Source organism: Narcine bancroftii, chromosome 1 (genome assembly GCF_036971445.1).
Source record: "Narcine bancroftii isolate sNarBan1 chromosome 1, sNarBan1.hap1, whole genome shotgun sequence".
Taxonomy (NCBI): domain Eukaryota; kingdom Metazoa; phylum Chordata; class Chondrichthyes; order Torpediniformes; family Narcinidae; genus Narcine; species Narcine bancroftii.
The window spans coordinates 216,248,296-216,264,277 of record NC_091469.1 but is presented as its reverse complement, the minus strand read 5'-3'; positions in this window follow the sequence as shown (position 1 = coordinate 216,264,277).

The following is a 15,982-nucleotide window of genomic DNA, read 5'->3' as shown; positions in this document are numbered from 1 at the left end:
ACAATCCACGGAGAAGGTATGAGGGGTAGAGGAGGTCAGTTAGGAAACATTACCTCTGGCCGGTTACTATCCTCCTTCAGAATAATCTGCAGCTGTTGTCTGATAACCATTGGGAAATAACGTACCATACTGAAATCAGGCCTACAGCTGCAAAAGCAGCCGTCTACATCCCAGCACTAGATTCTGTATTGCTATTATTGTCATGACCTTCCCTCTCCCTTTCTACACAGCTGAGTCACCTTTGAACCTGCTCCTGGCTACATTCTCCCTCAGTGTTCGGAACTAAGGACTGGTTCAAAAGCATGATGTGCCCAGAGGTCTTCTTAAAAACCTTCCTGTTCACAATGTTTGTCTGTCTATCAGCCAGGTTCTGTATGGCCTTTCCTGAGGTGCCTGCCACATTGACCACCGCCAGTGGGCTGATATCGCCTCAAACCGTGCATCTTGGCGCCTCACAGTTCGGCGGGCAGCAACCTCCTTTGAAGAAGACCGCAGAGCCCACCTCACTGACAAAAGACAAAGGAGGAAAAACCCAACACCCAACCCCAACCAACCAATTTTCCCCTGCAACCGCTGCAACCGTGTCTGCCTGTCCCACATCGGACTTGTCAGCCACAAACGAGCCTGCAGCTGACGTGGACATTTACCCCTCCATAAATCTTCATCCGCGAAGCCAAGCCAAAGAAGAAAAAGTGATAACCTCCTGAACATTATATAAGTGACTCCCATATTTTGGATGCGTTGTGATCTTAGACCACTGTGACATGATGCTGCATCATCTGCATCAAGGAATTCAAGTTGAAAAAAAATGTTTATTTACTTTCATGATGAGAGTGAATTTTCGAATAGAGATTTTCGAATTCTGTCAGGGTGAATTTCTGCTACTCAAGTGAGTGCAATGTTGGGGTTGCTGCCTTTAACACAGAACCCTAGAACACAACAGAGCAACTGGCCTTTTCACCCATCTCATCCGTGTCGAGCTATTATTCCACCTGCACTCGGACCATGCCCCTCACACCCATGAACCTATTCAAATTTTCTCTTAATCTTGACATTTCATTCAACTTTCAAGATGACCTGCTGCTGCTACTGTAAATCAAAAACAATAATTTCCTCTGTGGTTGTTGAGGATATGGGACATAGGTGTAGACCAATGTATTTTCAAATTTCCCCCCTAAACTCACATTCCATTTTACATAAGCCCTGTGCCTTAGGTGCTCTGTGATTAGTTCTTGGCTTGGCTTCGCGGACGAAGATTTATGGAGGGGTATGTCCACGTCTGCTGCAGGCTCGTTGGTGACTGACAAGTCCGATGCGGGACAGGCAGGCACAGTTGCAGCGGTTGCAAGGGAAAATTGATTGGTTGGGGTTGGCTGTTGGGTTTTTCCTCCTTTGTCTTTTGTCAGTGAGGTGGGCTTTGCAGTCTTCTTCAAAGGAGGTTGCTGCCCGCCGAACTGTGAGGCACCAAGATGCATGGTTGGAGGCAAGATCAGCCCACTGGCAGTGGTCAATGTGGTAGGCACCAAGAGATTTCTTTAAGCAGTCCTTGTACCTCTTCTTTGGTGCACCTCTGTCTCGGTGGCCAGTGGAGAGCTCGCCATAGAACACGATCTTGGGAAGGCGATGGTCCTCCATTCTGGAGACGTGACCCACCCAGCACAGTTGGGTCTTCAGCAGCATGGATTTGATGCTTGCGGACTCTGCCAGCTCGAGTACTTCGATGTTGGTGATGAAGTCATTCCAATGAATGTTGAGGATGGAGCGGAGATAGCACTGATGGAAGCGTTCTAGGAGCCGTAGGTGATGCCGGTAGAGGACCCAAGATTCGGAGCCGAACAAGAGCGTAGGTATGACAATGGCTCTGTATACGCTAATATTTGTGAGGTTTTTCAGTTGGTTGTTTTTCCAGACTCTTTTGTGTAGTCTTCCAAAGGCGCTATTTGCCTTGGCGAGTCTTTTGTCTATCTCTTTGTCGATCCTTGCATCAGATGAAATGGTGAAATTGCTTAAAGTGGTAGGTGAGCGGGAAGGGAAGGGAAGGTTGAGAACCACTGCTCTAGACTCAATTGTTACTGAAATATTTTGCTTGAGGAAAATGACCATTGGTCCATTTCCTTTGGAGTTATGAAACCGTGCACATAACGAGTCAATTAGGTATGATTAAAAGAGAGGTTTTCAAACCTTTTTCCTTCCACTCACACACCTTAAACAATCCCTTACCTAATCACAGAGCACTTAAGGCATAGGGAATGCTTAAGGTGGAATGTGAGGTTTTTTTTGGGGGGGGGGGGTGCAGTTTGGAAACCACTGGTGTAGACTTTGAGCTGTTGCCTCATGCATTCTTTTCCTATTGGAGCTGAATCATCGTGGATCTGCTCTTGCTGCTTTCCCTCCTTTAAGGTGATTGTCAGCTTCAAGCCTGAACCTTTTTTATTCTATCTGCTAATGCCAATTACTCATGGATCTGCATCATCAGCTGAGTACCATAAGAGATACATGATACGTTCTAAATATTTGACCACCAATGCAAATTGGTGTGAAAATTCATGCACTTAATAATGATCCCAAAACAATGACTTTTCCCAGTTTCATTCTCTGGGTTCACATGCTCAAATATTCAGGATTGTGGACAGATAATGTGAGCCCTTCCTTTTTTAGCAGAATTAAAAGGGAAGTCCAAAAGATAGCTGATCCTCATTGACCCAGTCATTTTCAAGCAGTTTGGGAATGTTCTTGAAAATAAGTTGAATTTCTGCTCTTTGATATTTGGACCATTACTATCAAAAGTGTTGGGCCCAATCTCTTTTCCACTGGCAGCTTGTCCCAAGAATTGACAGCCAATTTGCCGGTTAAGGGTCCAGTGGAAAAGGACAACCATCAGCTCACCGGCATCAAATGACGTAAAATCACATCAGGAATTGACACCCTCGACCCCCTAATCACATCCCAGGTGTCAGCTTATGCCGGCGTGCTGATTAAACCAATGATAAAAGGACAAGTTGCATCTCTGGGCTATTGTTAAAGGTAGACTCTCCTATCCCCGGGGATGGCTTGTGGTTGGTTGGAAAACAGTTTGTGTCCCGGTTAAAAGTAGCCCAGTGGAAACAGCAAAAACGGTTTCTTTAACCGGGCCACTGTACGGCCAATTAACTGGGATGCCAGTGGAAAAAGGGCTTCTGAATATTTGAACAGTGTGGGTTATTCCTAAAGCTATATTGTCCAATGGCTGGAAATTTGAAATGAAGCAGAGATTTCTGGAAAGACTTACCAGGTCAGGTGGCATCTGACAAGACAGAAACAGTTTTTTTTCCAGATTGACGACCTTTCATCAGAACATTCCATCCTCATTAGTAAGTACAATATTTCTTGACCATTGGAACCAACTTCCTCAAGGACAAAAACAATCACATATTTGCAACATTCTAAAAAGATAATTTAAACATCTCGCATTTGCCCTAATTTTTAAGCATCTTCAATCAGAGCAAACAGCTCATAGTATCATATTTGTAAAACGTACATAATAATTTGAGGATTGGAGGCTGGTAAAAATTCCAGCAGTATTTAAAAATATTTCATGCAGTGGTTTTACAGATTCTCCTGAATCCTCAGATGTTCTATGATCTTACAAAACCTGAGTCATTATGGCAAGGCATTTGTGATTCTTCAAAGCCAATTGGTTGTACAACTGAAGTACAAATTAACCTTGTTAAAAGATTAGTCATAGCTAAGATATTTTTAAAAATCACATACGAGTGTCTTTTTTTGCAAGGAAAGATGAGGTGTTTTCTGATTGGAAAAACCTAAACTTATGAGTGTTCCAGCAACTTTCTAATCTGGTAGCCTTACCAGTTAAATCCCTTTCTCTCCCATGACAATACTTGTGCTGTAGAAAGATTTCACCATCAACATGGCCAAATGAGAATAATCTTTATAAGAACATAGGAAAGAGGACCAGGAGAAGACCATCCATCATGTTGAGCCTGCTCTTACATTCAATGAGATCATGGCTGACCTGGCAGTACACTCACTTCCATCTACCTGTTCTTTTGCCCATCACTTTTAATTCCAAAAATCTATCCATGTCTTAAATATATTTAATGAGGCAACCTTAAATGCTTCCTCGGACAGAGAATTCCGCAGATTTGCAACTCTCTCGGAAAAAACAGTTTCTCCTCATTTCCACCCTAAATCTACTTCCCTGAAACTTAAAGTTATAGTTCTGGACTTACCTACTTGTGGAAAAAACTTTCCTGCCTCCATCATATCCATTCCTGATGAAGCGTTTTAAGCCTGAAACATCGATAGTTTTCAATAGATGCTGCCTGACACGTTGAGTTCCTCTCATATTTTGTGAGTAGTTCCAGATTTCCATCATCTGTAGTCTTCTTGTTTACCTCTATCATATCTAGCTCTTTCATAATTATGCATGTTTCTCTAAGATCACCCTTATTACTTCTGAATTTCAATTATTATGATCCCAGGTGACTCATTCTCTCATCGGGTAACCCCCTTATTTTTGGAATCAACCTGGTGAACCTCCTCTGCAGGGTCCCCAAAGTCAGTGCATACTTTCGCAGGTAATGAGACCAGAACTGTGTACAATACTGCAGCTGTGGCCTCACCGATACCCTGTACCTGCTCTCAGGCATTAAAGGCCAACATTGCATTTACCATTTTGATAAAGTATTGCAACTGCACAATTCCCAAATTCCCCAGCACAGGAGCACGCTGCAATCTTTCACCATTTAAATAATAATCTGATCTTCTATTTTTCCTTCAAATTGGATAACTTCAAATTTACTTCAGCCACTAGACCATGCCTATTCAATTAACCTAGGTACTCACAACCTCCCTACACTCTTCACCTCCCCTTCACTATTTGCTTTGCCACTCAATTTAGTGTCATCAGCAAAAACATAGATGTGCTATACTCGGTTGCTTCTTCCAAATCATTAATGCATATTATAAACAATTACAAGCCCAACACTGGGGCACTCCACTCATCACTGATCACCAACCAGAGAAACACCCCGTTATCCTAACACTCTGCCTTCTATTGGTGAAACAGTTCTCTATCCACACTAATACATCACCCCCTACTCTGTGCTTCCTTATCTTACAGATACGTCTTTTATGGAGCACCTTATCAAATACCTTCTGGAAATCCAAGTATACAACATCCACCTGTTCAACTCCACACATTATATCCTCAAAGATCTTCAGTAAATTTTTCAAACGAAGGTTGCCCTTCCTGAATCCATGCTGAATCTGCCTGATGGAATGACTTCTTTCCAGATGTCTTGATATTTCTTCCTCAATGATTGCTTCAACAATTTCTTAACTACAGGTGCTATTTAACATTTATTATTGGGGGAGATGGAAACAAAGCGCGAACGCTCCCCCCACGCTACACTGCCTGTTATTGACCTGAGTACCAGACCACTCGGGAGCCCCACAAGAGGCCCACTTCATCCAAATTCATGTGTCCAGAGCTACCTGAACCCCTCGCCCGCACCCTGCATGTACACGTTGTAACAATACAGCGACCCATGCACCACGAGGAGGGCGACATCAGCCAGCACAGTGTGGGAAACTCCCAGGGCCATGTGCGCCGACGAAGATTTCGACAGAAGTTACCCATGGTATCCAATCACGACCGGCTCATGCTTCACCCCAGTCACATCCCAGCCAATGTTCTTAATAAAACTCACGATGGACTCCTGGACTGCTGGTTCGCTAAATTTACGTATCTTCAGATCCAGAGTCTCCCTCATACGTTCTTCCGAGGGGACGGCGACATCCATCACCACTGCAACCGAACCATCACGAATAATAAGGTTCGGCTTGCAGAACGTCCCCCGTGTCGGGATCCTCGGTTCTTCCAATACTGGCAGTCCAGCCCGTCGAAAGGATTTCCCCAGTAGGTGGGCCACCCGATTGTGCTGAGCACAGCGCGCATGGTGAGTCACTGAGCACGTTTGCAGCACATGATGTAATGATTCGGGTGCCCCACACAGTCCATGGCACCGAATATCCACACTCCCGGGACGACCACGACATCTTCTGACCTTCGTAGGCAGGGTGTTCGCTCGCAACTGGATACCCCGTATGAAGAGGCGCAGGAACACCCTGTCCGGCGATACCAGCCACGATCTTTAGGGGCGGTTCACATCGATGCCATGAAGATATCACCCATCCAGGTTGGCCGTAAGTGCAAATTTCCAGGCGGTCTTCACCAGATGATAGTTACATGCATTTTGCCTGCATTTTTTTTAAACTTTGGCATAGCATTGCTGTTTTTCAATCTGCTGTGACCAGAGAATTTTTGTAAATTATCACCAACACCCTTACTATCTCTTTCTACCATGATTTCTTCCAGTTACCTAGGATCCATTCCATCAGGACCAGCGGAATTAAATATTTTTAAGGCTATTATTTTTCTCAATACTACTTATTTAGTGATGTATCCATAATGTCTCTCTTTTGCATGTGAGATGTCTTCCACTATGAAGACCGACACAAGATAGTCACTCAAAGCCTTGGCCACTTCCGTATTACCCAGTACTGAGTCCCCTTTTCATCTTCTAAGGGACATTTATTCACTTCTGCCACCCTTCTTTACTTTATTTAATTATAAATGAAACTTTGATGACCTGTTTTTATATTTCATGCTTGTTTACTTTCATAACCTATCTTCCTTTATTACTTGCTTGGCAGTAGCTTGTCACATTTTCATGTCTTCTCAAACTTCCAATTTCCCACTATGCTTGATGACATTGTGCGTCCCTTCTTTTATTTGCTTACTTACCTAAGACTAGCTCTCCACACCTTTACAGTCCTCGCTTTTAACTGGATTAAATTTTTGTTGAGCGCTGTGAAAAATCTTTGAAATTTTTCAGCTGATCCTCAACTGTCCCACCATATAACCTGCATTCCCACTCTACACTAGACAACTCCTTCCTCATTCCATTGTAGTCTCCCTTGTTTTGGAATGTATTTAAAACCAGGTGATGGCCTTACCTGCCTCCTGTCCAAGAGGACTCTGTGCAGAGAAGTGTTTTTAAAATGACCTTGGTACTTCAGTTACAATAGAGCTGGCAGGAAAATTGTCAATTAGTGACCAATACTTGGATACCTATAGGTATGAATTGGGAGAGCTCAGTAACTACATCCATGAGTAGATGGTCATAGTTTTTTTTAAATTGGTACCAGAGAGTGATATGACAGTATAATTTAAATCTGTTGACTTTCTGTTATTTCCAATTTATATTGGTCACAGCCTGATTCCTGCAGGTAAACAGCAAGCTTCTGGATTTAATGGAGCACATAGTTATCATTACATAATCTTTCAAATCAGGTTTTCTATGTTTCCTAAGCAAATTCAATCTTTTATTGAAAAAAAGAGCAAATAATACAATTGCTTCATAATTGCTTTAATTCATTGCTTTTAATTATGACAAAACATATATTTTTAAAAACCGTCGTACCTTCCATGAGAAAGAGGTACAGAGGGTAATGGAGGAAATGTATATCAGGAACATACTGACTCTTGTTCCTGAGTGGAATTTTTGGTTCATTTGGATTTAATGAATGCAGGCTTGTTTACTGTGTAAGTGCTTGGTGAGAGAATTGTGCTTCCGATTCTATTAGTGTTGCATCAAACACATTGCTGGTTAAGACAATCTAAGGTACAAGCAACAGCATAAATGTCAAGTCTTATCAAGTCACCTGTAAAATTTAATATAACATAACTTCCTGTAAAGCTTAAACTTCTTCTTGAGTAGCTGACAGTAAGAACATAGTTGACTGCTCAATATGTTAAGTCAGGCCTAACCTTTTCATCCCCAAGAGTTTTCAACACAGTCAAGAAGAATATTGAGCTTCCACTGTGGTTTTTCTGTGGCCAATGGACATTAGGATATACGCACACGCCACATGTTAATATCATCATAATATGCCTTCCATGGAAAATAAAAATGAACTCAAACAAATGTACATAGAATACATTACTTGAGCATATGTTCACTACCATCGCATTCCCATTTTATGTTTGTTTAAAGTTAATTGGCTCATAATTTACATATTTGATGCCAGTGGTCTGGAGAGGAAGAGATATGCTTACTTTCACACTGAGGACAAAATGTTTGAGCTCTGTTTGTGGAAGTTGGATAATTGATTTGTTGACCTTTATTCTGCATATAGGCTTCCTGCAATTGCACAATCAGCTTGCAAGGAATTCATTCCAACTTTTGTCAGCAGGAGAGACTTGGGAGACAGCCCAAATGGCCGTCAAACGGCCCACAATTTGTAATGAAATAACTGCAATGGGATTTGAAAGAAGTAGCCTTTTCATTATCTCTACCCATTCCTATTTAAAAGTATTTAAGTCTTCTTTATCAGTCTTTTATTTCTTTTTTTAAAAAAAACCTACAGCCTTTTAAATCTAAGTCATTGAATCATAGATTCATGGAATCCTACATAACAGGATGGATGATTCAACCCAACTTGTCTATGCTGACCAAGTTGGCATTCTGGGCTAGTTCCATTTGTCTGCAATTAGTCTATATTCTTCTAAACCCTTTCTATCCACAAATCTGTTTAAATGCAATTATAATTGTACCCATCTCCTTTGGCAGCTTGTTCCAGATATGAATTACCTTCTGAGAGCTAAAAGTTAACCCTGAGGTCCCTCAAAAATTTCTCCCATCTCACCTTAAATGTTTGCCTTCTAGTTTAGAATCGTCTAACCTAAGAAAAAGATTGTAAGGTTCTCTTTATCCATCCCCTATAAGGTCATCTCCAACCTCCAACACCATGGGGAATAAAGAGCCAGCCTATCCCACCTCTCCCTATAAACTCAACCTATCCAGTACCAACCACATCCTAGTGAATATCTTCTGCAATTCTTCCAATTTATTGATGTCCTTCCTATAGCTGGGTGACCAGAACTGGATACTATGTGTCATATGGTAGCCAGGAAGGAACTGAAGAAAGGTCTTAGGAGAGCTAGAAAGGGGCATAAGAAAGCTTTGACAAGTAGGATTAAAGAAAACCCAAAGGTATTCTATGCACATGTAAAGAGCAGAAGGATGAACAGAGTGAAGGCAGTGTTAAAGGAGGAAATGTGTGCCTGGAGGCAGATGAGATGGGGAGGTCCAAAATTAATACTTTGCTTCAATGTTCACCAGAGGAAGGGACATTGGGTAACGTGAACAAGCTTATATGCTGGAGCAAGTAGAGGTTAACAAAAAGAAGGGCTGGATTTTTTTTAAAAAAACATTAGGATTTATAAGGATCAGATGAGATATATATTCCAGGTTAACAAATGATGCAAGGCAAGAGATTGCTGGGGCATTGGCAATGATCTTTGCATCCTCTCTGGTCCCAGGGGAGTTACTGGAGGACTGAAGAATGGCAAATATAGTCCTCTTGTTTAAAGAAGTTAATAGGGAGAATTCTGAGAATTATAGACCAGAGGGTCTTACATTAATGATGTGGAAACTATTGGAGAAGATTTTTAGGGACAGGGATTTTGAGCGTATAGAGAACCATATAAGGAATAACCAGTATGAATTTGTTACTGGCAGATCGTGCTTTACGAGCAAAATTATGAGGAAGTAACAAAAATTTTTTTTAAGACAGCACAGAATAAGTCCCTTCCGGTTCTCGAGGCCGTGCCACCCAAATATCCCAATTAACCTACAACCCCTGTACATTTTGAAATTAATAAAAGTAGGGTGGTAGATGTGGTGTCTATAATTTTTTTGTAAGGCAGTTGAAAAGATCCCCCTGGGAGACTCATTCAGAAAGTCATGAGAAATGGGATCCATGGATCCTCGGCTTTGTGGGTTCAAAATTGGTTTGCCTGTAGAAAGCAGAGAGTAGTAGTAGATGGAACCTATTCTGCCTGGAGTTCAGTGACAAGTGGAATTCTGGGACCCCTGCTCTTTGTGGTTTTTATAACAACCTGGACAAAGAATTAGAAGGATGGGTCAATATTTGCAGATGACACCAAGGTTAGAGGTATTATTGATAGTGTAGAAGGTTGCCGTAAGTAATAGCAGAATATAGACAAGATGCAGAGTTGAGCAGAGAAGCATCAAATGGTGTTCAATCTGGATAAGTGTGAAGTGATGCATTTTGGAAGGTCGAACTTGAGGCAGGGTATATTAATAGAAGGATTCTCAGTAGTGTAGAAGAACAGAGAGACCTTGGGGTCCAAATCCATAGATCCCTCAAGGTGGCCGGGGAAGTTGATTGTGTAGTTAAGAAGGTTGATTGGGTAGCTAAGAAGGTTTATATACATCTAAGGTCTTGTATGCAATGTCCACTGCCCTGTCCTCACCAATTCTCTTGGTCACCTCTTCAGAAATCTCTATCAAGTTTATGAGACATGTTCTCCTTCAGATGAAAGCATGCTGGCAACCTCCAATGAGTCTCTCCTACTGATCCAAATTCTGGTTAATCCTGCCCCTCCTGGCCACTACTTAAGTCTGACCTACAGTTCCCTGGCATGTCTTTAATGGCACAGCATTAGGTATCCTCCAGTTTTCCAGCACTTTATCCAAGGTTAAAGATGAAGTAAATATCTCTGCAAGAATTCTGCAGTATCTTCCCTTGTTTCCCACAAGTTACCAGGGTGTATGTAATCAGACCTGGCAATTAGTCCACCTTAATACACCTCAAGGACACCAATATCTTCTGTCTGATACTTTATGCATAGTCCAAGTCATCATTACTCTTTTGCTTCCGTGTCTTTGCTTCCAAGATCTTCTCCATATTTGAAACCTCGCCCATCTCCCATCCCATGGCCATACAAAGATGGCCATGCTGATTATTAATGGACCAATTCTTGCCCTAGCCACCCTTTCTATCTTAATATTCTTTAGGGCAGCATGGTTGGCATAGCAGTTAGCACCAGTGATCGGGACGGGTGTTCGAATCCCGTGCTGTCTGTAAGGAGTTTGTACCTTCTCTCTGTGTCTGTGTGGGTTTTCCCTGGTTTCCTTCCACCTTTTTTTTTAAACAAAGTACTGTGGGTCTGGTTTAACTGAGTGTAATTGGGCAGCATAGATTATTACTGTGCCATGTAATATATCTGTATACCACCGTACACCTCCATCTATATACCTGTATATCTCTTGCTGCCTTGGAAAGGCACCCAACATATTGAAAGACTCTTTACACTTTCTTCTCCATCCTCCCATTGGGGGAAAAAGGCTTAAGAGAACACACTAACAGGCTTAAAGATCTCCCCCACCTCCCCCACACCAGCCATCAGGCTCCTGAATGAACCCTATAACAGTTCTATCATGCTGCCCTTACTTGGTGCTAATTAATCTTCCTTTTCATTGTAATCCTATGCTCTGTGAATTGCGCTCGTTACATGGCTGTTCCAAGGTTAGAGATGACCTGTCAGCCTGCTCACAGAAGAAGACTTCTCACTGTACTAGATGTTTTGTGACTCACAATCTTAAAACTGAAAATCATTATGGACTCGTAAGAAAATAATTTCATGGGGTTACTGATTGTTTTTAAATGAAAGAGATTGATGTGAATACTTATTGGGAGCTCTCAGTGGTTCAATGGTGGAGTAGCTTCCCTTCTGTGCTGCCATACTTCTAGATCAGTTGGTGTTAACCTTTTTCTTTCCACTCACATACTACTTTAAGCAATCCCTATGCCATAGCTCTGTGATTAGTAAGGGATTGCTTAAGGTGGTATGTGAGTGGAAAAAAAAGTTTGAAAACCACTTTTTAAATTGTACCTAATTGACTCATTATGTGCATGGTTTCATAACTCCAAAGGAAATGGGACAAAGACAATTTTTCTCAAGCAAAATATTTCCGTAACAATTGGGTCAAGAACAGTGGTTCTCAACTTTCCCTTCACACTCACATCCCACCTTAAGCAATCTCTTACTAATCACAGAGCACTTATGGCATAGGGATTGCTTAAAGTGGCATGCTAGTGGAAGAAAAAGGTAGAGAACCACTGGTCTAAATTTTACAATTTAGCTCCCCTGCCTAAATTAATTACTTTTAAAAATCATTCATTTTGCATGTTTTTCATTTGGTGATTAATACTCACTTATTTCTCATACATATTCTGCATTTATGTATTGCTGCATGCCAGAGCGCAACCCCCCAAAATGTCCAGGATCCCAATGTATTGTATAAAAGCACCAATATCCCCAGCCAGGCATCATGATGCCTGACATTTTGAAGTAATTATGCCACTCTTGCCTATTCAGCATTCATCAATACTTTGTCTCCTGATACAGATAACTCTTTCTTCTTTGTCTCTCTCTCTTTGGCTTGGCTTCACGTACGAAGATTTACGGAAGGGTAATGTCCACGTCAGCTGCAGGCTCGTTTGTGGCTGACAAATCCGATGCGGGACAGGCAGACACGGTTGTAGCGGTTGCAAGGGAAAATTGGTTGGTTGGGGTTGGGTGTTGGGTTTTTCCTCCTTTGTCTTTTGTCAGTGAGGTGGGCTCTGCGGTCTCCTTCAAAGGAGGTTGCTGCCCACCGAACTGTGAGGCGCCAAGATGCATGGTTTGAGGCGCTATCAGCTAACATTGGAATAAAAACACAAAGATCAAAAATCCATAATGTATGTTCACATAATAAGACATGGTACAGTTCATATCTCATCTGGTGAAGGTCTGTTGCCATGTCTTAGACAAATCATGTGAATGTTCACCCTTGTTATAAATTGAATTTCTTGTTATTGACCCTTGGATAAGTGTGCTTCATTTATCAGCTACAAACCACAATCTTCTCAAAACGTGAACAGCATGGTCTTTGCAAAAACATTTTTAGGTGTATTTTTTTAAACTAAAAGCAATCATGTGGAAGAAGGTGTTACCATATTCTGGAAGCCGCATTGCATTAAAATATTTACATGCCATCTATTATTTTACGGGGAAAACTGTCTGCTCTAATAAAAGCAAAAAATGGAGAAAACATGCACGAAGTCTGGTAAGATCTTTGGGGAAAAAAGAGTCAGTGTTTCAAGCTAGTGACCTTTCATCAGAATATCTGCTTTATTATTGGCATAGCATACCATTCATTTAGTTACAAGGCACTTTGTTCTGCAATTTATCAAATTATATTCGAAATATGCAGGAATTCTGCATCACCTTTATGGTACTGGACACAAACAGATTTGTTGGAAAATAATAAAATTGACTGAAATGCAAAGGAAGTCAATTTAAGCTGTAGATAGAATCATAGAGTCAGTCTGCACTGGTTATTAATTACCTATTTGTAATAAGGGACACATGAGAGACTGTAGAATCTGGAGCCAAAAACGATCTGGAGAAATGCAGTGGGTTGAGCAGCATCAGTGGTTATCATTTCAGGCTGGAATCCATCTTCAAGACTTCATTTGTACTTAGTTGTGTTCCCACATTCTCATTCAATTTTCTGTACAGCATAGAAACGGACGCCCTGGCCCATTGTGTCCATGTTGTCGTCATCCACATTTATACTAATCCCTCTTGTCTGCGTTAATGCCATAATCCCCATGTGCCCTGTTCATTCAAGTACCTGTACGGATGACTCTTTATGGGTGGCACAGTTTCAAATCCTGCACTGTCTGTAAGGAGTTTGTACATTCTCCCCATTCTCTCCATGGGTTCCCTCTGGGGGCTCCGGTTTCCCCGGCCGTTTGAAACGTACCATGGTTGTAGGTTAATTATACTCTTCGGCCAAAATGGCCTGTTACTGTGCTGTATGTCTAAATCTAGATCTAAATTTAAATGTTGTCATTATTTCTGCCCCCACAGCCACCTCTCATAGCTCATTCCAGATACATCTTTTGTGTCGAAGCATTTACCCTTCAGACCCCCTTTAAACCCCTTCCCTCTCATCTTAAACCAATACTCTTTAGTTTTAGACATCCCTTCCACAAGAAACAGATACTAGCTCTCTATATTTCAGAATTTTATATTCCTCTATCATATCACCTCTTATGCTCCTTTGATCCACACTATCCAATCTCTCCGTGTACCTCAAGCCCTCCAATTCAGGCAACATCCTTTTTGAATCATTGCTGCACCTTCTCTTGTTTAATCGCATCCTTCCCATAGCATTGGAGCCAGACTGCAAGCAGTGCTCCAAATTTGGCCTAACCACTCTTTTGTGCAACTGTAACATGATCCTTCAATTCCTTGAGCAGTGAAGGCAAACACATCATATGCTTTCTTCACTGTCATGTCTATCTGCATTACAATTTTTGGGGAATTCTCTACTACAGCATTCTCCAGAGGCCTTTCCATGGTTTAAATTTCCAAAATGTATGATTTTTCACTTGTTTGAGCTGAATTCCACCCATTATTCCCTAATCCACTTGATCTATGTTGTGCTTGAACTTTAGACAACCCTCTGCATGGTGTTATCTACAAACTGCCTAATCATGTCAATGACTTAGGGTACTGTATAATTTGATGGTAATTTGTGTATATATGTGTCCTTGAATCAAATTGAATTACACTATATAGCAAATACAAAACTATTTCATATAAAATACAAATTGTGCGTTATAAATGCTTCATGAGTCATGTTATATATAAAGGCTTGCATTTCAATATAAGTGTATCATATCTGGCAAAAGGGAAGACACGGACATCATAATGTTGGTAATTACATTCTATTACATTAAGATTGTATGTTCAATATTATACCTCAAGTTTTAAAATAATCTATAAAGGTGAGCATAACTAATGATTCTGCTAAAGGCAAATAATCTTCTTAGTATACATTTTTTAATGTTTCTACACCACTGTTTGAAATGTAAAACATAAAGATATGATTTTCTCCACACACAATGAGGAGTGAACATTCAATCAAGTAAGGAATGCATTTTAGATCTGATTGCATCTAATGTATAAAGAAAATCTGATAATTATTTTCAATTCAATTTTTTTTTAAAGTCTAATTCTGATACTAGATGACAGTTGGGAAATTTTCATTGCCAAACTCCTCTAGATATGAAATAGTCTGTAAATGCTTTCTTCTATGATGTGGGTATAGTCCATCTTAAACTGTAGTTCATGGAGGAAATAAACAGTATTCTATAAAATATAGAATACTGTTGTCATTATTATACTCTCCACTGGCCACCGTGACAGAGGTGCACCAAAAAAAAGGTACAAGGACTGCCTAAAGAAATCTCTTGGTGCCTGCCACATTGACCACCGCCAGTGGGCTGATCTCGCCTCAAACCGTGCATCTTGGCGCCTCGCAGTTTGGCGGGCAGCAACCTCCTTTGAAGAAGACCGCAGAGCCCACCTCACTGACAAAAGGCAAAGGAGGAAAAACCCAACACCCAACCCCAACCAACCAATTTTCCCCTGCAGCCGCTGCAACCGTGTCTGCCTGTCCCGCATCGGACTTGTCAGCCACAAACGAGCCTGCAGCTGACGTGGACTTTTACCCCCTCTATAAGTCTTCGTCCGCGAAGCCAAGCCAAAGATAAAATATATACGTGAAGCCGAAAGGATAAAATGTAAAGACACCTGGGAAAAGTTCTTGGACTCAAGTACTAATTTTAATGGGAGGAGTGCGCATTTTGGGGCTATTACTACTATTTTAATATTTAAACATATAGAATATTGTTAAAAGTAGATTTGGCAAGAAAAAAATGAGTGGATTTTCTTTATTTCTCCACAGTATTTGTTTACTCTGCAATGTGTTCTGTGTCTACATTTTTCCAAAGAACAGACTTGTGCAATATAAATAGCGACACACTTTAAATTTAATTCTGAGCCATTTTAAGTCCAGATAATTCTGTTGGCAGTAGTAGCACACCATTAATCTCTTATTTTATAGAGGCTCAAACTTCATATAAAATCAGAATCATCACATTGAAAGTCCATAAACCCCAATATGCGACCTTACCACTTTGCTCTTTTCAAATAAATAGACAACTGTTTTCTATATAAACAGTGCTTTATTCTGTGTGAATGATTTTCCTG